Here is a 22892-nt window from a genome sequence, read left to right on the forward strand (position 1 = left end):
TTTGGAGATCTGAAGACCAAAATTGCCTGGGCCAGGCTGGGGTTATCATAATTAATTCGGCTGCTTCCTGCTTGAGCTTCCTGAGTGTTTGTGCTATGAGTGGAGCTGGGGGACAGGCACACTAAGTAGCCCCAAGGACCATGAGATTAGAAATAGGTCAGAGATGGATCCTGAGCTCTGTCACCCTCTCGGGCAGAATCGATGACATTTCCTGTTCCTCCTGCTGGTACAGGGGGAAACACTTCTTTAAGAAGATAGACTGAATCCCCTCTTCCCTTCCTGGTCAGTCGTGACTACTCAGGCTGCCTGCCAGGGAACTGCAGTCCCTGCAAGATGAACAGGTGTCAGGGAGCTGTCGTGAAGTCCACTAACATTCCACAGTGGGAGCAGGACCCTGATTTATCTTGCAGGTTTAGGTAAAGCATGACGGTCATGCAATCTGTCACCACTGAACAGAGAGGCCTTTGGGCTCTGCCTGAAAGACTTTGCAACCCAAGTAGGTTTATGGAGAGAGACATTTCTTGAGGGAACCACACAGCCTGAGTCTGCAGGTTGTCTCTAGGTGGTCTGCATCCCAAGGAAGATACGTGTGTGTCACTGGCCCCCAACAGATGGGGAGGAGAACAGGAAACCCCTCTGCAAACTTTCACTGGGTCCATTTCAACGACTGCAGGACCTTTGGTTGAACATGCACCTGCCTGTGCAGGTGACGTTTGACAGGTTAATGCACTGACCAAGCCCAGCTCTGTAAGCAGCGCAGGTGAGGGCTGGTAGGGTGATGCACAGAGCTGCAGAAGGCCAAGGCATGATCTGACTCAATTCCTGGTGCTGGCACGTGAGTGGGCACAGAGAGGGAAGAGTGGCTGAAATCTTTCTGTTGTGGAGTCTAGCATGGTCCCAATAGACGCTCTTGTCCAGGCTGGGGGTCAATACAGTTTTTTCTTTGTTTATTACCAGTCCCAAGTGTGAGAACAGAAGAATTTGATAAATGCTGTTTTTTGTACCTGTTGCCACAAGCTTCTGCAAACCAGCCAGTCGTCCAGATAAGGGAACACCTGGATTCCCATCCTTCTGCTGTAGGCTGCTTCTACAGCAAAGCATCTATTGATAGTGTCCTCTCCAACCACAAACCTCAACTATCTTCTGTGTGACAGATCGGTCACAATATGGAACTACGTGTCTTGAAGACCAGGAGCAGAGCACCAACCATTTGAATCTAGGGATAGTAGGATAGTGACTAGAGATGCCATCCTCAACTTGAACCTTCTGGCGAACGAGCTCAACTGGCATCGATCCTGGATAGGCCAAGTCCTCCCTCCTTTTGGGGATGAGGAAGTACCTAGAATAACACAACTTCCCCTTAAGAGAAGGAAGGACCTCTTCCATTGTTCTGAGAGCTGGAAGTGACTGGACTTCCTGAGCTAACACTTTCATGAGAGGGGTCCCTGGTGAGGGTGATTGAGACTGAAATGTAATAACATATCTCACCGCTACAATCTGGTTGGTGGTGAGGTGCTCCAGAAATGGGACAGATTAGAAGAGGTAGAATAGGTAGTTCCTTCCAGAACCATTGGTGAACTGCTCCTATGAGAGCAGTCAAACCTGCTGCCTCAAAGATTCAGGAGGCAGGTGAGATGAACCGGCAGCAGGTGAAAAGGATTTCTGCCTAAGAAACATCTGCTGTTTCTTGATGGATTTGTTTGCTTGTATAAGCAACATGCCTCTGGTCAGGCTGTGGCTTGTACTGTTTACATGTGGGAGCAGCCAAAGGCCTGAAGGTTCCCTAAAATCTCTGAGTAAGTGCAATGCCTCATCTGCCTACTTGCTAAACAGATGACACTCCTCAGTGGTTATTTATACCTTCTTACATGTCCCAGAGCAATTGAGCCATAAAGACCTGTGCATTGTAATGGACATTGTCCTAGATCTAGATGCTCTGTCTGCTGTGTCAAGGGCCACCAGAAGTGATGGTCTTGCGACCAGGTGACCCTCAGCTATCACAGCCCTGAGCTCGTCCCTCAAACTCTATGACACGTTTTCCAAAATATTTCAACACAGTCTCAATTATTTCTCATATTTAGTCAGTACAGTTTGATAGCTTGAGATCCTCAGCTGTAAGCTGGATTTGGAGTAATCTTTCTGCTAGAGCGGTTGGGCTCTTCATGGGCTCTTCATCCGTTCACATAGATCTCTGTTGTCCCTGGCGAGATCCTTCATTGGCTAGTGCTACAATCAAAGAACCTGGTACAGGGTGGGCGAAGAATTGTTCGAAACCACTGAATGGTACTTGATAGCGTCAATCAACACCCTTTGATATAATGGCCAAGGAAACCAGGGTTTGCCATAGTAATTTGGCTGGCCTAACAAGCCCTTCTTTATAGGAAGGCCATTTATTTGGCGTATGCAAGCCGGTCAAGCCAAGCCACAGTGTTCCTATCAACAAAGTTCAAGGCACAAAGACCTCCAGGAAGTTGAGTCATTTTGCAGTTCTCAACAATGTGTGTCATGGTTGGTGGCTGACCACACAGACATAGCGACTGTCTCTAAAATGGCACCAAAATTCGGCTGCAGCACAAATTCCATGTCTGGTACAAAACCAGTTCAGAAGGCTCCATTGCCTTTGCGGTAACTCAAATGTTGAAGTTGATGTTGAGTGGGGTCAGAGATAAGATAATTATTTGTCACTTTCTCTATGGCCCATGAACCTCGTCATGTGTCTGCTACTGTAAATCCCTCGCCCTCCCTCAGAGGAAGACCAAACCACCTGGCACAGGGATGTGTGAAATGTCTCAGGGCCTGTGCTGGACCTGTGGCTGTCCTGGACCATCTTCACTGCTATTTCTAGAGTCAAGGCCACTCTCCTCATTAGGTCTTGGAAGGCCTTGTAATCACCAGGATCGGGTGCCGACAACTCAGGAATCACCATCCTGCAGGAGGAAGAGGAAGAAACCTGCACTGGAATAGGGTGTTCTGCAGCCTGCACTTCCTCATCAGATGGTGAGACATTAATAAGAGGTTCTATCTACTGTGAAGGAGGAATATCCTTCCGTACTGGTTAGGAGAGTAAGATCTTGGCCTAGATTAGGTAGCTGATACCAATGGGACTGCCCCAAAGGCCCCAGTAGCTCCAGGACCATTGGTATGTAAAAGGGTCCAGTGACCAAGGAGAAAGCGACCGTGGTTCTCAGTTTCTGTTAGAGCCCTTATATCTCTGGTGGTAATTAGAGGCAGTCCTGGACTTTTGTATCCAGGTAGGAGGGCCAGAACAAAGTCAAATGAACTCTCTGTGTGTCCTCTTTCAATCTTGAAGAGAAAAAGGAGTTTTCCTCATGAAGAGGTGGAGCTGTTTTTCATCCATAGATCCCAAGGCCAGAAGGGACCATTGTGATCATGTAGCTTGACCTCCTGTATAACACAGGCCACAGACCTGTCCCAGAATAATTCCTAGACCAGATATTTTATAAAACATCCAGTCCTGATTTAAAAATTATCCGTGATGGAGAATCCACCTCAACCCTTGGTAAATTGTTCCATGCTTAATTACCCTGCCTGGCAAAAATATATGCCTTATTTCCAGTCTGAATCTGTGTAGCTTCAACTTCCAGCCATTGGATCATGTTAGAGCTTTCTCTGCTGGACTGAAGAACCTGTTATCAAATATGTGCTCCCCAGGTAGATCCTGTGACAAAGTTCCTCCTCTACCTTGGTGGGTCCTGCGCTTATTGGCAGATTTGCTTGCCTCACAGATTCACCCTGTCGGTCAAGAAACAGCCCAGAGACCTTCCCCTCTGGGAGAACCCACAGTCCAGGTCAATTCCTCCTGTGTCTGATCAGGAGTTGGGAGGCTTGGGGGGAACCCAAGCCCACTCTCTACTCCGGGTTCCAGCCCAGGGCCCTGTGGACTGCAGCTGTCTATAGTGCCTCCTGGTACAGCTGCGCGACAGCTACAACTCCCTGGGCTACTTCCCCATGGCCTCCTCCCAACACCTTCTTTATCCTCACCACAGCACCTTCCTCCTGGTGTCTGATAACACTTGCACTTCTCAGTCCTCCAGCAGGATGCCTACTCACGCTCAGCTCCTTGCGCCTCTTGCTCCCAGTTCCTCGCACGCACTTCCTCTCCTCTGGCTCCCTGGCTCTCTTTGGCTTGACTGGAGTGAGTCCTTTTATAGCATCAGAGGGGCCTTAATCAGAGTCAGGTGCTTAACAGCCTCACCTGACTCTTAGCAGGCCAACTGGAGTCAGGTGTTCTCATTAGCCTGGAGCAGCCCCTGCTCTGGTCACTCAGGAAACAGAAAACTGCTTATCCAGTGGCCAGTAGATCTCCCTTCTAGTACTCTGCTGTTCCCAACTGGTCTGGGCCTATCACAATACTTATAGACTATGATCCAGTCACCCCTTAGCTTTCCCTTTAAGTTAAACAGATTGAGCTCTGTGAGTCTGTCACCAGAAGGTGGGTTTTCCAATACTTTACTCATTCTTGTGGCTCTTCGCTGAACCATCTGCAATTTATCAACTTCCTTAAATTGTGGACACCAGAACTAGCCCCAGCATCCCAAGAATGGTGCCACAAGTGCCAAACACAGAGGTAAAGCAACCTTTTACCCCTACTCAAGAGTTTCCTGCTTACGCTCCACAGCACCACACTGGGTGCTCACACTCAGCTGACTGCTCTTTTCCAGGGTCACTGCTACCCAGGATAGCGTCCCCCAACCCACTCTTGCTGAGCAGCCTGGAACCTGAAGAGCAAGCCCCTCACGGTACTGGCAATGACAAAGGTACCAGGGTCGGTACTGGGGGAAGCTCTTTGGTGGAGGCCAGTGAAGGAAACTCTGCTACTGAGGAGACAAGGAACTCAGCGCCGATACTGAGGCTGATGGTAACCAAGGGCGGTACTGCAGGATGGCTCTCAGTGGAGCCTTTGACACTGCTAAAATCAGAACCGCTATTATCAGTACAGGACTGCTCTGTCCCAAGGCCACTGGCACCTGGTGACCAGAGTCAGCCAGTTTGGTCTCAGCATACGCACTCATGGAACTCTGGGAGCTCTCTCTATGCCCTGTGTACCTTATGGCCTTCCGTCTTCTGTTGCAAGGAAATTTCTGTGGCTCAGAAGGTATCACAATGGCCACCGCAGTCTGGTGCAGCAGGGGCAGTTCCCCTGGAGATGGCGTCTATCTTTCTGCCCTGGGCAAATCAGTGTCAGAGGCTGGGGGCATGGACCTTTCTAGAAGCAGCGTTTTAAGGCAAGATTCTCTCACTTGCCAGGCCCTCTTTGAACATGAGTTACAAAAGGGACATTTGTCAGCAATGTGCCCCTTGCCCTGGGAAATGGGGCAGTTTAAATTATAGAATATCAGGGTTGGAAGGGACCTCAGGAGATATCTAGTCCAACACCCTGCTCAAAGCAGGACCAATACCACATTCAACAGCATCCCTGCCTCACAAGACAGACAGTTCTTACATCTGGGGTATCTGTCCTCAATCCTGGCAACTGCAGGGACACACGGTACCCCAGGAAAAGGAAACGTGTCCTCCCACAGACATAGGAAAGCTGGGCAGTCCAAGGGCAGGGCTAGGCTATGCTCACAGCTCATCTCTTGATGGCTGGCAGGTCGGGGAGGATGAGGACGGAGTTCTGGTTCAGTTCCAAGGCTCTTAGGTCCACAACAAGGTGACTCATTATCTCCCCAGTGCAATGGAGCCAGAGCCTGTTGCTGAGCGGACGACCCAGCACTTCAGACTGTAGGGCATCAATGCCCTGGATGTCTGAAAGCAGATGCAGCTGGAGTAGCCTTACTGCTGACTTCCAGCACCTCCAGGACTTATGTAAGTGAGCAGAGCTGGGTGAGAGGCACCTGGAGGTGACCGTGTGCCTGGCGTGACCCGCTCGGTTCTGCTGCCAGCCACTCCTGCCCGTGGGGAGGATGGGAAGATCCTGACTCCCTCCCATTGGAGGGGAAGACCTGACCATGACAAGACGTCATGTCATATCCCCATCGCCAGTCCCACAGATCAGACCCTCAGCATCTCCTCCTCTAAGTGGGATACTCCCATGGCTGTGGGGGCCAGGAGATCATAAACTGACACACACAAGCCATCCTTGCACAGACGCCAACCCGGAGCCAGCAGGAGCTCATGCTGCCTGCTCTCAGGCCCCATATCTCTCGGGAATGCTCAGGACCCATATGCTCAAACCGTGTGGGACCCCCCAGCACCACCAGACTCTCACTGGCTCGATCACATACCCTGGCAGAGCAAGCTGGGCCAGCTGAACCAGGCTTCACCTCTGCAGGTGGGTTTCAGCCTCAGGCAAGTGGCGCCCGGGCCACACGGCTAACAGGAGCACCCAGCGAATGCGAACAAAACGAACTTCCAACGGGAGACGGAACTTCTTGCTTTGGGGCTTACGACTGTCTGACTCAGAGATTGGGAGACCTTCGGGGGAGGCGGGGCAGGGGCAGATTACGCCGCCTCTGCCACGGTAGGGCTCTTGCCGCTCCCTCTGAGGCTGCTGGCACTAGCCGCTGCCAGAGCCAGGCTCCGGGGCGCGCTGGGCCTGGGTCTGCCCACAACAGACGACTGTGGGGGAAAGATCCTGGACTGGGACTCCAGGGAATTAGATTCTCTCTGGCTCTGCCACAACCTTCCTTTGTAATGCTGGCAAGTCACTTACACCAAACTTGCCCAGACACCGCTCACGGTGTGATGCTTATTTTCCGGATGCCCAACATGCGGCACCCGAGGCCACATTTGCAGAAGAGCTTATTGCTCCCGACTGCAACTAAAGTCAGCAGGTTTGGCCCATGGCTGCTGTGCCACAATGCACCATGCTCCTCTTTCCCACTTGCCCCCTCCTTGCTGGGCTCCCTCTCGCCCCACATCCCTCCTTTCCTCACTGCCTCCTTCTCTCCCCCTGGTTAGCCCTGCAGGGCACAGCTACTTTACTGTTCTAACAAGTAGAACGTGAATCAAGTCCCAGTAATTATCCCTAATTAGGGTTAGTGATTACAGTGCTGGGTCAGAGAAAATCAGCCTCTGGGTTTCCGTCAGGGAGGGAGGCGAGAGAGGAGGGGAGAGATGCCAGCAGCTCCAGCGCTTGGGTTCCTCTGGGTCAGCACGCCCCTGCGCAGATTGCTAATGGCTTGGCCAGCAGGTGCAGGGCAGGGGCTCAGTGTGGGGAATCTCCTGTGCCACAGACCGAGAGTGTGACAAAGACAGAGCAAGAACGTGGCCCCTGGGTACCCAGCCCCTCCCAGCGTGGGGAGGGTCTAGGGCCCGCGTGAGAGCAGGCCACCAATGAGTACTCAGAAAAACTGGGAAATAAATTAAAAAGTGGTAGTGAGGGTTTGTACCTGAGCACAGCGACCCCTTGGAAGCTATTGCACAGTGCTGTGCAGCTGAGAGAGCACTCAGCGATGGGGGTAGGGAACCACTGGGCGATCAGCACAGACCTGAGAGGAGGGGCACAGGCTGTGGGGTCCAAGCAGCCACTGGACAGGCAGGGCTGAGCCTCCAGGAAATCCAGACTCCAGCTCTGCCACGCCTGGCCAATGGTCACATGTCCCCGGAGTCTCCAGCCCGACACGTCCAGTTCAGAATGCGGAATGAGACTCTCACCACAGTAACCCATCTCTTAAATCAGATTCTGTACCAGATGACTGGCAGATAGCTAATGTGAGGCTGCTTTTTAAAACAAGACTCCAGAGGTGATCCAGACAATTACAGGCCGGTAAGCCTAACTTCAGTACCACACAAATTAGTTGAAACTATAGTAAAGAACAGACTTATCAGATACATAGATGAACATGACATGTTGGGGCACAGCCAACATGGTTTCTATAAAGGGAAATCATGCCTCAACAATCTACTAGAATTCTTTGAGGGCATGTGGACAAGAGTGATCCAGTGGATATAGTGTACTTGGACTTTCCGAAAGCCTTGGACAAGGTTCCTTTCCTTAAGCAAAGTAAGCTGTCATGAGATAAGAGGGAAGGTCCTCTCATGGAAGTCAAATTCTAGTGAGGTAAACAGAAAGGAGCATAAACACTGCCAAATTAAGTGTAAAAATGTAATAAGAAAAGCCAAAAACGAGTTTGAAGAACGGCTAGCCAAAAACTCAAAAAGTAATAACAATGTTTTTTAAGTACATCAGAAGCAAGAAGCCTGCAAAACAACCAGTGGGGCCCCTGGACAATCCAGATACAAAAGGTGCACTTAAAGACGATAAAGTCATTGCGGATAAACTAAATGAATTCTTTGCTTTAGTCTTCATGGCTGAGGATGTTTGGGAGATTCCCAAACCTGAGCCCATTTTTGTAGGTGACAAATCTGAGTAATTGTCACAGATTGAGGTGTCACTAGAGGAGGTTTGGGAATTAATTGATAAACTCAACATCAACAAGTCACCGGCACCAGATGGCTCACCCAAGAGTTCTGAAGGAACTCAAATGTGAAATTGTGGAACTAACAACTATGGTTTGTAACCTGTCCTTTAAATCGGCTTCTGTACCCAATGACTGGAAGATGGCTAATGTAACACCAATATGTAACACACAGCGCACAGTCAATCTGTGGAACTCCTTGCCTGAGGAGGTGGTGAAGGCTGGGACTATAACAGCGTTTAAAAGAGAACTGGATAAATTCATGGAGGTTAAGTCCATTAATGGCTATTGGCCAGGATGGGTAAGGAATGGTGTCCCTAGCCTCTGTCTGTCAGAGGGTGGGGATGGATGGCAGGAGACAGATCACTTGAGCGTTACCTGTTAGGTTCACTCCCTCTGGGGCACCTGGCATTGGACACTGTCAGCAGACAGGATACTGGGCTATATGGACCTTTGGTCTGACCCAGTACAGCCGTTCTTATATTCTTATGGGGTCAGTAACTGGTTAAAAGACAGCAAATAAATGGTCAATTTTCACAGTGGAGAGAGATAAATAGCAGGTTCCCCGAGGCGTCTGTACTAGGACCAGTGTTGTTCAACACAGACTCATAGACTTTAAGGTCAGAAGGGACCATTATGGTCATCTAATCTGACCTCCTGCACAAAGCAGGCCACAGAATCTCACCCATCCACTCCTGTAACAAACCCCTAACCTATATCTGAGCTATTGAAGTCCTCAAATTGTGGTTTGAAGACCTCAAGCTGCAGAGAATCCTCCAGCAAGTGACCTGGGCCACACACTGCAGAGAAAGGCGAAAAACCTCCAGGGCCTCTGCCAATCTGCCCTGGAGGAAAATTCCTTCCCGACCCCAAATATGGCAATCAGCTAAACCCTGCAAAGAATCCTGTGGCACCTTATAGACTAACAGACGTTTTGGAGCATGAGCTTTCGTGGGTGAATACCTACTTCGTCAGATGCACAAAGTGAGTATTCACCCACGAAAGCTCATGCTCCAAAACGTGTTAGTTTATAAGGTGCCACAGGATTCTTTGCTGCTTTTACAGATCCAGACTAACACGGCTACCCCTCTGATACTTGACACCAGTTAAACCCTGAGCATGTGGGCAAGACTCACCAGCCAGCACCCAGGAAAGAATTCTCTGTAGTAACTCATATCCCACTCCATCTAACATCCCATCACAGACCACTGGGCATACTTACCTGCTGATAATCAAAGATCAATTGCCAAATTAATTGCCAAAATTAGGCTACCCCATCATACCATCCCCTCCATAAACTTATCAAGCTCAGTCTTAAAGCCAGATATGTCTTTTGCCCCCACTACTCCCCTTGGAAGGCTGTTCCAGAACTTCACTCCTCTAATGGTTAGAAACCTTTGTCTAATTTAAAGTCTAAACTTCCTAGTATCCAGTTTATATCCATTTGTTCTTGTGTCCACATTGGTACTAAGCTTAAATAATTCCTCTCCCTCCCTAATATTTATCCTTCTAATATATTTATAAAGAGCAATCATATCCCCCCTCAACCTTCTTTTAGTTAGGCTAAACAAGTCAAGCTCTTTGAGCCTCCTTTCATAAGACAGGTTTTCCATTCCTCGGATCATCCTAGTAGCCTGTCTCTGAACCTGTTCCAGTTTGAATTCTTCCTTCTTAAACATGGGAGACCAGAACTGCACACAGTATTCCAGATGAGGTCTCACCAGTGCCTTATATAAGAGTACTAACACCTCCTTATCTTTGCTGGAAATACCTCGCCTGATGTATCCTAAAACTGCATTAGCTTTTTTAACGGCCATATCACATTGGCAGCTCATAGTCATCCTGTGATCAACCAATACTCCGAGGTCCTTCTCCTCCTCTGTTACTTCCAACTGATGTGTCCCCAGCTTATAACCAAAATTCTTGTTATTAATCCTTAAATGCATGACATTGCACTTAACATATTCATAACTGATCTGGAAAATGGGGTAAACAGTGAGGTGGCAAAGTTTGCAGATGATACAAAATTAGTCAAGGTAGTTAATTCCAAAGCAGACTGTGAAGAGCTACAAAAGGATCTCTCAAAACCGGGTGACTGGGCAACAAAATGGCAGATGAAATTCAATGTTGATAAATGCAAAGTAATGCACATTGGAAAGCATATTCCCAACTATATATATAAAAGGATGGGGTCTAAATTAGCTGTTACCACTCAAGAAAGATCTTGGCGTCATTGTGGATAGTTCTCTGAAAACATCCACTCAATGTGCAGCAGTCAAAAAGCAAACAGAATGTTGGGAACCATTAGGAAAGGGATAGAAAATAAAACAGAAATCATCATAAAGCCACTAGGTAAATGCCTGGTTTGTGCACATCTTGAGTACTGAATGCACTTCTAGCTGCCCCATCTCAAAAAAGATAGAATTGTAACAGAAAAGGACAACAAAATTCATTAGGGATATGGTACCTATGAGGAGAGACTGGGACTGTCTAGTCTAGAAGAGAGATGACTATGGAGGTATATGATAGAGGTTTATAAAATCATTAATAGTGTGGAGCAAGTGAAGAAGAGTTATTTACCTTTTCACATAACCGAAGAACCAGGAGGTCACTCGGTGCAATTAATAGGTAGCAGGTTTAAAACTAACACAAGGAAGTATTTCTTCACACAACACAGTCAACCTGTGAAACTCGTGACCGGGGATGTTGTGAAGGCCATACGTTTAACAGGGTTCAAAAAAGAATTAGATCAGTTCCAGGAGGATGGGTCCATTAATGGCCATTAGCCAATAAGGAAAAGGATGAAACCCTATGCTCTGGGTGTCCCTAAACCTCTGACTGCCAGACTGGATGACAGGGGATGGATCACTCGATAATTGCCCTGTTCTGTTCATTCCCTCTGAAGCACCTGGCATTGGCCACAGCTGGAAGACAGGATACTGGGCTTAGGTGGGCCACTGGTCTGACCCAACATGGCCGTTCTTCAGGGCCAGTGTAACCATTTAGGCAACCTAGGAGGTTGCCTAAGGCACTAGGATTTGGGGGGCGCCATTTTCTTCAGCAGTGACTATGACGGCCGGATCTTCGGCCGCCCCGGTCACTGCCAGCATTTAAGTGGAGGGAGCTGGGGCAGGGGAGCTTGGGAAGGGCCGCCTGCAGCAAGTGGGGGGGGGGTGCGCAGGGGAACTCCCCGCCCTAGCTCACCCCTGCCCTGCCTCCTCCCCGTGCACGCCACAGCTGCTTCACTTCTCCTGCCTCCCAGGCTTGCGGCGCCTAAGCGGAGCCACAAGCCTGGGAGGTGGGAGAAGCGAAGCAGTGACGGGGCATGCTCGGGGCAGAGGCGGAGCAGGGGTGAGCTGGGGTGGGGGAGGGTGCCTCAGGGCAGAGGGTGGGGAGCTGCTGCAGGGAAGCACCTCAGGGCAGAGCTGCCGCAGGGGTGGGGGGCACCTCAGGGCAGGGGCTCAGGGGAGGGCACAAGGTGGAAGTTTCACCTAGGGTGCGAAACATCCTTGCATCGGCCCTGCCGTTCTTATGGTCTAAACAATGACAAAATGAGGTCCACCTTGTGCCAGTAATTCCATTGACAAAAAGCCTATTCAGGCAGAACATTTCCTAACGTAGGCAAAGTCTCTGGGGCTTTCCAGAACCAACGCAGTGCTAAGGCGGAGCTCTCGGTGCTGCTCCAGCCCCAACAGAGTGAGACTTTGGATCCGTCTGACCATAAACGGCTTGGGTGCAAAGCCTCATCTAAATGGTCTGTCTCTTGGATGAGGTGCCCTGCTCTGATTTGTCCTTGAATGTTGCAATAACTGTTTAGCCCTTTTTACATTCGCTGTGCCCAGCAAACCAGGAGGTTTTGGAAGAAGCACAAGCTGAAAGACCAGCATCTAGTAGCCACAAGAAATTGCCTTTAAAGATGAGTGATAAAAAGGACAATGAGAGGTGATGAATCCTTGAGTCTAGTGAGCATCATGTTAAAATCTCATGAGCTATCAGGTGTCTGCTCAAGGTTATACAGAGACCCTTTAGGGATCTTTTGAAAGATAGCTGGACAAAAAGACAGAGCAGGCATTGTTCATGTGGGGTAGCAAGCCACAAATATACATATCCAAGGAGACACCTAAGAGCAACTCATAGATTCTAAGACCATAAGGGACCACTATGGTCATCTAGTCTGACCTCCTGCATACCACAGGCCTTAGGACATCCCTGAATTAATTCCCATTTGCACTGGAGCAAATCTTTCAGAAAAACATCCAACCTTGATTTTAAAATGGCCAGTGATGGAGAAGAAAACCCAACGAGATGCGGCTCTCCCTTTCCGAGGCCAACCCGAACGGCTGCCACTTTAGAGTGCAAGTTTTCTGCTCAGGAAGCTTCTGGGACTGCAGCCTAACTCTGTGCTCACTGTGGCCTGTCCTACGCTTGAACTCAGATCATTTCTCGGGGGGGGGGGGGGGAGGGGTGATAATCTGCATGCCTGAGTGCCAGAGATATGCTGACCTAACTGCCAGTGTAGACGCATCAAGGTCATTGGAAGCATGCTTCCATCCCCGTGCACCCACCCCCAGCCATAGTGATGGCTATGAGGAATGACGTCTTGAGGGGCAAATGGAGGAGGGAACAATTCTCCAGAAGTTCAAACAGGAGTTTCCCAGCTCACTGAGGACTAAGTTGATGCTCCATGGTGAAGTAGTTCTCTGACAGAAGGAAAAAGGATGAACAGACCCTTAATGAACCTTGCGGTGGCTGGGTGACCAAAGACTGACTACTTTTCAGTGGGAGTGTGTGAAAAGCTGTAGTGGCAGCCAGGCAAACTCTGAGTTCAGCAATAATTCCATGGTTCTTCAATGTAGCTGGAAATTGAGACTCTCCATACAGCGCGCCTCTAGAGGAGGCACAAATTGGTGGCTGCACTAAATCCGAGACTGTTTCCACTTCTGTAGGCAAGTGTCCTTGTAGTCCATTTTCTACTCTAGAGCAGTACTCTGGGCCTCTGGAGAGCAGTAATGTTCGAGGCCAGAGAGCCAGCAGTAGCCAGGCCTTGAGGTGACGTGACAAGAAGTTGGGGTGGGCCATGGAGCCTGACTCCTGGATGAGGAGATCCTCTGTCAGAGGAAGGCAGAGAAGCAGCTGCAGGGACATGTGAACCAGCTCTGGGAACCATACCTGCCTTGAGGAGTACAGTGCTGGGGGATACGTGTACAGCAATGCGTGAGGCCAAGGGATAACAAGGGCATCTCCCAGCAAGCTGAAACGGCTGCACTTCGTATTGGATGAAGAGATCTCCCTGTGGATGACCCCAGGCAAGCCATATCCATCAGAGAGCACTGCATCATTCAGGTCAAGACAGAAATGCCTGCTCCAGGAGTCTGCTGCCAGGCCCTGCAGTCCAGGTAGGTAAGAGATCCAGGCAGAGATCTCCATGCACCTGTGCCACAGCTTCCTGGATTCTGCGCACAAGGACTGGGATCTGTTCCTCCTTGCCCACTTACATAATACACTGCTACTCTGTTGTCCAGCATGACTCTTACTGAGTGGCCCTTGATATGGGGTAGGAAGTGATGGCAGGCATAGTGGACTGCCCTGAGTTCCAGTATGTTGACATCGAGAGTTGCTTTCCGGGGGCCTATTTGCCCTAAGCTGTGAAGTCCTGGAAGTGTGGGCCCCAGCTGTCAGAGAGAGGTCTTTGGTGATCTTTGTATGGCGGAGGATGTGAGAAATAGAGCTACCACACAGAGCTCTTGGGAATCCTTCCACCAATTAAGAGAGCCAAGGACCCTCTGAGGTATGGCCGCCCGCCATACCTGTGTTTGCTGACGGTGTAGACAGTTGTCAGCCAGGCCTAAAGACATTTGGGGTGTGTAGTCTTGCCATGGGTGTTACGATCATACAATCATAGAACCACAGAATATTAGGGTTGGAAGGGATCTCAGGAGGTCATATAGTCCAACCTCCTGCTCAAAGAGGGATCAACACCAACTAAAACATCTCTGCCAAGGCTTGTCAAGCCAGGCCTTAAAAACCACTCAGGAAAGAGATTCCATCACCTCCCTTGGTAACCCATTCCAGTGCTTCATAGAATCTTAGAATATCAGGGTTGGAAGGGACCTCAGGAGATATCTAGTCCAACCCCGTGCTCAAAGCAGGACCAATTCCCAACTAAATCATCCCAGCCAGGGCTTTGTCAAGCCTGACTTTGAAAACTTCTAAGGAAGGAGATTCCACCACCTCCCTAGGGAACCCATTCCAGGGCTTCACCACCCTCCTAGTGAAATAGTGTTTCCTAATATCCAACCTAGACCTCCCCCACTGCAACTTGAGACCATTGCTCCTTGTTCTGTCATCTGCCACCGAGAACAGTCTAGCTCCATCCTCTTTGGAACCCCCCTTTCAGGTAGTTGAAAGCAGCTATCAACCCCCGCCTCATTCTTCTCCTCTGCAGACTAAATAACCCCAGTTCCCTCAGACTCTCCTCATAAGTCACATGCTCCAGCCTCCTAATCATTTTTGTTGCCCTTCGCTGGACTCTTTCCAGTTTTTCCACATCCTTCTTGTAGTGTGAGGCCCAAAACTGGCATAGGGATAGAGCTTTGCCGGTTGATGACTGCACCTCAAGAAATGGACAAACCATCAGGAACCAATCATCTATCTTTGGTAAAGACCCTTGGGGCAGTGGAGAGCACAAGGATATGCTCGGTGCAGGTGTGGACCTGAGGACATGGCTGATAAAATACTGGGTCAAGTGCACCTGGTCACAGACAGCCTGGCACACAATGCCCACGGGGACGGGAACTCGACCGGAGATAGAGAGCACACGGGTGCACACAGCCGGGCACGCAGCACCCACGGGGACGGGAACTCGACCAGAGGGAGAGAGCATACAGGCACACACAGTCGGGCACGCAGCACCCACGGGGACGGGAACTCGACCGGAGATAGAGACCACACGGGTGCACACAGCCTGGAATGCAGCGCCCACGGGGATGGGAACTCGACCAGAGGGAGAGAGCATACAGGCACACACAGTCGGGCACGCAGTGCCCACAGGGACGGGAACTCGACCGGAGATAGAGACCACACGGGTGCACACAGCCGGGCACGCAGTGCCCACGAGGACTGGAAGTCGACCGGAGGGAGAGAGCACACGGGCACACACAGCCGGGCACGCGGTGCCCACGGGGACGGGAAGTCGACCGGAGGGAGAGAGCACACAAGCGCACACAGCCGGGCATGGAGTGCCCATGGGGATGGGAACTCGACCAGGGGTAGACAGCACACGGGCGCACTGGACGGCGGGTAGCGCTCAATCTATCAGGGATCAATGTATCGCGTCTCATCTAGACGCAATATATCAATCCCCGAACGCGCTCCCATCGACTCCGGAACTCCACCGGGCAAGTGGCAGTAGCGGAATCGACAGGGGAGCCGTGACCGTTGATCCCGCGCCGTGAGGGTGGGAGGTAAGTCGAACTAAGATACACCGACTTCAGCTACGGTATTCCCATAGCTGAAGTTGCGTATCTTACATCGACCCCGCGCCCAGTGTAGACCAGGCCTAAGTCCAACTAGACCCGGCCACAGAGACAGAACCCAGTGGGCTCCCTGTGTCACTCACCTAAGTCCTAATCAACCGAACCAGGGTTGCAGCCAATCATCTTTGCCCTGCAAACAAGTGAAAGCCTTTACACTGAACTGTGGGCGACAGTTCTCGCTCCTCCCTGACGGCAATGCACTCACTACTGAAACACTAGTGAAACACAAGCTGCAGCCATGATCCCACAACCCAACAAACCCCTATAAATCTGTGGGAGACAGGAGCAGCCTCCCACTCTGGAACTGAGATGGGAGAGTCCCTGTCTCCTGGGTTCCGCGAAGATGCCGTGCTCAGCTGTGAGCACCTTGGTCTCAGGGAGATGCTGCAGAACAGGAAGGCATTGCAAGGAAAGCTATTGCCAGAGCCAGCCGGGGTCGAGTTCAGGGGACAGAGTGGAAGAGCAAGACCTGTCTGCCTCAGCTCAGCCACACCGGGGGCAGGGGGAGGATAAGACTGTCAAGGTACTATCACAATAATACATTATTGCTTCATATCTGCAATTAGATTCTACACAAGTCTTACCTGACCTCAATTCTGCTAGCATGAACATCTATTTTGGGGAGGAGGGATAGCTCAGTGGTTTGAGCATTGGCCTGCTAAACCCAGGGGTGTGAGTTCACTCCTTGAGGGGGCCACCAAGGGATCTGGGGCTAAATAAATAAACACATAACTGGGGATTGGTCCTGCCTTGAGCAGGGGGTTGGACTAGATGACCTCCTGAGGTCCCTTCCAACCCTAAGATTCTATGATTCTAAGGTCAGAAGGGGCTGGCAGCCAGGAGGGCAGAAACAGCCAGCAGGCTCCGGACGTACCCCCCGATGGGGAGCAGCACCAGTGCAGTGTTGGAGCCCCCTGGCAACGCTTCACATGCCACCAAAATAGCAACCAGGGGCTTCCACAAAAGGCTGTGGGAAAAACTGGAGTCCAGGGGAGGGCAACAAAAATGATTAGGGGACTGGAGCACATGACTTATGAGGAGAGGCTGAGGGAACTGGGATTGTTTAGTCTGCAGAAGAGAAGAATGAGGGGGGATTTGATAGCTGCTTTCAACTACCTGAAGGGGGATTCCAAAGAGGATGTGGCGCTCGGCTGTTCTCAGTGGTACCAGATGACAGAACAAGGAGCAATGGTCTCAAGTTGCAGTGGGGGAGGCTTAGGTTGGATATTAGAAACACTATTTCACTGGAACAGGTTACCCAGGGAGGTGGTGGAATCTCCTTCCTTAGAGGTTTTTAGGTCAGGCTTGACAAAGCCCTGGCTTGGATGATTTAGTTGGGAATTGGTCCAGCTTGGAGCAGGGGTTGGACTAGATACCTCCTGAGGTCCCTTCCAACCCTGATATTCTATGATTCTAAGACCTGTTCGTGCCAGTCACCAACACATGCCCCTGCTGGTGAAGGGCCGGGGGAAGAACAGGGTCCTCTATGGTGTTGGGCCAGTCGAGGAGGAGGGGGTCCCCTTTGATGGTCAGCTACGGGGCCGGGGGGTTCTTAATCAGGCTTCCCCATTTCACATGTGAGGCTGGGGACAGGTAAGAGGGGAGGCAGATCTCACAGAGCTGGTGTGGTAGGACAGGAGGGGAACACAGCTCTGGGATTCTGTCTGGGAACAAGCAGACAGGCTCCAGCGGGGAGAGAGATGGGCTGCAGGATTCCTAGGCTGTGCAGCAGCTGCAGCTTCATTCTGCCTCCCCATGTGCCGCTGGAGCTGCCAGGGGTGGCACTGCCTTTCCGGGGGCTGGCTAGGGACAGCGGCACGGGCAGCTGCCCCAACAAGCAGCCTTCGGTCCCTTCCAGCTTCAGAGAGGGCCGGTGTTCGAAGGAGCAGAGCCACCGTAGCATGTGAGAGCAGGCCTGTGAAATTATGTTTTGCAGGCCCCAGGAAAGTGATTCCTGTGCACCATGCCCACCCCACTCTGCATGGACAGGCTGCCCACGGCCTGTGGGGAAATCAGCAGGAGCACTCTTTGGGACACCCCAGATGCCACTGACTAGCTTGACTAGTTCAAAGTGGGGGAGAGGGAAACGGGGAGATCTCTTTAGGTTCCCCTGACCTTTCTGGTGCAGAAGGGAAAGCAGACTGCTTGCTCCTCTGAGCCCTGCCAGTCTGTGACACCCTTCAGGGCTGCTCCTAGGGGAGCAGGCTAGCCAGACTGGTTCTCTTGCTGAAAGCTCACTTTCTCTTGCATGGAGCCCAAATGTGGTTCTGTTAGCAGGGGCCAACATGGGCCCGCTCTGGGTCTGGAGAACAGGCTGCACTGGCTGGGATCAGCGGAGGTGTGTGGCATGAGCTAACGGGTCTTTTCTCAGCAATGTCCTGTGCCACCCGGCCCCATGGCGTGCTTTCTGCTGCCTCTTCTTCCCTCAATGTCATTGTCCCCCACAGCGAGCAGCAGTGTGCTGGGGAAACAGCTTTTCCCTTTTCTTTGTTAATTCTCCCCTCATTACATTTGAAATTCCACAATCAGTGTGCACTGTAATTGTCGAATTTGATGCTAATGATTAATGAATTAAACATGGATCCATCAATTAGTCCTCAGAGAATAATTCTGCATAAAGCAGCGGATAATGTAATTACAGTAACAAAGATAATGAGATGTTAACATCGACGGAGCCCGACGTGACATGATCACAGCAGGCTCAGCAGCCCCGGCCTGGGGGAGCCAATTCCTTGCTCAGCAGAGAGGGCGCCACAGGGGCAGTGCACACACCCCATCACCCTGCCCAGAGGGGGAAGGGAGAGGCTCCATCTCCTTAGGGACCAGAGGCCAGGCAGTGGAAAGGGCAGGCTGGCTTCCCCCCACTTGCACTGGTACAAACATGCCCCAGACTCTGCATTCTGGAGGTGACAATGAAACATGCATTAGGGCTGCCCCCGAGCACTGCTACCACCTGCTTGGGCTACCAGGGACGCCCCCCAGCAGTGGCTCCCTGTCTCTGCAAAGCATGTTATGGGCCCCCCTCATTCCAATGGGCCCTGCACATGGGGCCCCGACTCACAGCCTGACCCTGCTTCCAGAGGCAGGTGCGTGGGTGAGTGGGTTCCCCAACACCGCCCCCCACCCTGCACTAGAAGAAATACTGCAGCGGGCAGGCAAGAAGAGCTCATACTACAGGAGACCATCCAATTCCTCCCCTGTGGGCTGGGCAGCGTCAAGCCTAAAGTCTGTTCTCCCTTTCGTGTGATCACAGTGCCTACACTCCCCTGGGAGAGGATTCCCCAGCGGGAGCCATCTCCGGGCCAGGCACCTGCCCTGAGATTCAGCCTCAGTCTCCTCTCTGCTGCTAACCCCACAGCATCGCACCATTAACAATCCCCACTTGGGACATTCAGCCCTCAGGAGTCTGCAGATCCTGCACCTTAGTCATTGCTGAGTTAAGTCAGAGAAATCTCAGCTTAAGACTCTTCCTGACCTCACCCCTCTGGCTCCCTGGGCATTTGCATTATTCTGATTATAGATTTGCAGATTTGGAAGCCAGAAGGGACCATTCTGACCATCCTGCATGACAAAGGACAGAGACAACTTCTGGTGATAACTTCTGGATGAGCTTTGCACTGGTCTTCAAGGCTGAGGATTTGAGGGAGATTCCCAAACCTGAGCCATTCTTTTTAGGTGACAAATCTAAGGAACTGTCCCAGACTGAGGTGTCAATAGAGGAGGTTTGGGAACAAATTGATAAATTAAACAGCAATAAGTCACCAGGACCCGATGGGATTCACCTGGGAGTTCTCAAGGAGCCCAGAGATGGAATTGCAGAACCACTAACTGTGGTACGTAACCTATCATTTAAATCAGCTCCTGTACCAGATGACTGGAGGAGACCTAGTGTGATGCCAATTTTTACAAAAGGCTGCAGAGGTGATCCTGGCAGTTATAGGCTAATAAGAGTAATTTCAGTGCTGGGCAAATTGGTTGAAACTATAGTAACAAACAGAATTATGAAGACACATAGGCCTGGTCTACACTAGGAAATTAGGTCTGTGACATTACTGACATAACCTGTAGCTGTATAGATCACTGTTACACCCACTGTTATATTTGCAGCAAATATTGTTCAGGGTCTGTCGTGTGAGGTGTCTATAAAAAGGTTTGATTTGCTGGTTATCATTATACTATATAGCTGCTGAAGTTGTGAATATTGGCTGTGTACTTGTATCTCAATGTGTTTGATTCCAAGTAGCCTCAGTGAAGCATTTGGGAAGCTTCTTGAGAAAGGACCATTCCCAGTAACTGCCCAACTGACACTGAACTTTGGGAGACGCCAATCCACATCCGAGCTTTCCTGGGAACGTTCAAACTAACATGTAAACATTGGCATCGGCCTGTAAAGAACTGAGTCATGCAGGGACATGGGGCTTGCCCATGTGACTCCAGGCTCCATCTTGCTGCTGTGATTTCCACAATAAGACTGGAGTCGCGTGTCCGTCTGCATGGAGAGGATAGAAAAGGCCCTGGAAACCCCTCCAATCCTGCTTCTTACTTCTGGAGGAACCTTGCTACAAACTGAAGTTCTGAACAAAGGACTGAATGACCCATCCCAGCTGGGGACGTTCCAGAGACTTGATTTGAACCTGCAGTTTATTCCATCACTGCTGCAAGCCTGAACCAAGAACTTTGGCATCACTGTATGTAATTGATTCCATTTAACCAATTCTAGCTCTCATCTCTACCTTTTTCCTTTTATGAATAAATCTTTAGATTTTAGATTCTAAAGGATTGGCAACAGCGTGATTTGTGGGTAAGATCTGATTTGTAAATTGACCTGGGTCTGGGGCTTGGTCCTTTGGGATCAGGAGAACCTTTTTTCTTTTACTGCGGTATTGGTTATCATAACCATTTGTCCCCATAATGAGTGGGACTGGTGGTGATACTAGGAAACTGGAGTGTCTAAGGTAATTGCTTGTATGACTTGTGGTTAGCCAGTGGGGTGAGACCAAAGTCCTCTCTGTCTGGGTGGTTTGGTGCCTTAGAGATGGAGAAACCCCAGCCTAGGGCTGTGACTGCCCCGCTCTGAGCAATTTGTCCTGAACTGATACTCTCAGAAGTGTCCCACCAAAGGCAGCATCGTTACAAGGTCAGTATAACCATGTTGCTCGAGGTGTGAAAAATCCACACGCCTGAGTGATGCAGCTAATCACATCTAGAGTGATGCAGGACATAGTGTGAGATCAACGGGAGAATTCTCCCATTGGGCTAGCTTCTGCTTCTTGGGGAGGAGGATTAGCTATGCTGAACGGAGAACCCCTGTCACTGGCACAGGTAGTATTGGCAGTGAAGCACTACAGCGGTGCAGCTTTGCTGCTGTAGTGGCTTATGTGTCGAAACACTCATAGATGAATACAATATGTTGGGGGAGAGTCAACATGGCTTTTGTAAAGGTAAATCATGCCTCACCAATCTACTAGAATTCTTTGATGGGGTCAACAAGCATGTGGACAAGGGGGATCCAGTGGATACAGTGTACTTAGATTTTCAGAAAGCCTTTCACAAGGTCCCTCACCAAAGGCTCTTAAGCAAAGTAAACAGTCATAGGATAAGAGGGCAGGTTCTCTCATGGATTGGTAACTGGTTAAAAGACAGGAAACAAAGGGTAGGAATAAATGGTCAGTTTTCAGAATGAAGAGAGGTAAATAGAGGTGTTCCCCAGGGGTCTGTACTGGGCCCAGTCCTATTTAACAGATTCATAGCTGATCTGGAAAAGGGGGTAAACAGTGAGGTGGCAAAGTTTGCAGATGATCCAAAATTATTCAAGTAAGTTAAATCCAAAGCAGGCTGTGAATAGCTACAAAGGGATCTCACAAAACTGGGTGACTGGGCAACAAAATGACAGATGAAATTCAATGTTGATAAATGCAAACAATGCACATTAGAAAACATAATCCCAACTATACGTATAAAATGATGGGGTCTAAATTAGCTGTTACCACTCAAGAAAGAGATCTTGGAGTCACTGTGGACAGTTCTCTGAAAACATCCACTCAACGTGCAGCGGCAGTCAAAAAAGCAAACAGAATGTCGGGAATTATTAAGAAAGGAATAGATAATAAGACAGAAAATTCATATTGCCTCTATGCCCGTATCTTGAATACTGTGTGCAGATCCAGTCGCTCCATCTCAAAAAAGATGTATTAGATTGAAAAAGTATAAAGAAGGGCAATGAAAATGATTAGGGGTGTGGAACGGCTTCTATGCAAGGAGAGATTAAAAAGACTGGGAATGTTCAGCTTGGAACAGAGATGACTAACGGGAGATTGATAGAGGTCTATAAAATCATGGAAAGTGTTGAGAAAGTAAATATTATTTACCCCTGCACATAACACAAGAACCTTGGGTCACCCAAAGCAATTAATAGGCAGCTGGTTTAAAACGAACATAAGGAAGTTCTTCTTCACACAATGCACAGTCAGCCTGTGGAACTCACTGCCAGGGGATGTTGTGAAGGCCAAGACTACAATATGGTTCAAAAAAGAACCAGATAAGTTCATGGACGATAGGTCCATCAATGGCTATTAGCCACAATGGGCAGGGATGGTGTCCCTAGCCTCTGTCTGCCAGAAGCTGGGAATGGGCAACAGTTCATTCCCTCTGGGGCACCTGGCATTGGCCACTGTCGGAAGACAGGACATTGGTCTGGATGGACCTTTGGTCTGACTCAGTATGGCCGTTCTTATGTTCTTCAGTCTCTCACTGTCAGGTAGGTTTTCCAGACCTCAAATCATTCTTGTGTTGTTTTCTTTTTGTGGACATCTTTCCAATTTCACATCATCCTATTAAAGGATGGACACAATATCCAGTAATGATCTCATTAACGCTGTATACGGAGGTATATTACAAAGCTCATCATTCACTTGTTGAATTTTCAAACAAGCACCTTTGTGTTTTCTCTCATGCTGCCACTTATGCTTGGGAG

General features: G+C 49.9%; 1 protein-coding gene and 1 long non-coding RNA gene across 3 annotated transcripts in view; one reads left to right on the forward strand and one right to left on the reverse strand.

Moving 5' to 3' along the window:
• The window catches only part of AGAP3 (ArfGAP with GTPase domain, ankyrin repeat and PH domain 3), a 228033-nt gene that overhangs the window by 55892 nt on the left and 149249 nt on the right, over positions 1 to 22892 (reverse strand). The gene's annotated exons all lie outside the window — the stretch shown is intronic.
• LOC115642913 lies at positions 8437 to 19813 on the forward strand. Its single transcript, XR_003998258.1, has 3 exons — positions 8437 to 8460; positions 9985 to 9988; positions 19739 to 19813. It is a non-coding gene; the product is annotated as an uncharacterized LOC115642913 (long non-coding RNA).

This window comes from Gopherus evgoodei, unplaced genomic scaffold (genome assembly GCF_007399415.2).
Source record: "Gopherus evgoodei ecotype Sinaloan lineage unplaced genomic scaffold, rGopEvg1_v1.p scaffold_47_arrow_ctg1, whole genome shotgun sequence".
NCBI classification, from domain to species: domain Eukaryota; kingdom Metazoa; phylum Chordata; order Testudines; family Testudinidae; genus Gopherus; species Gopherus evgoodei.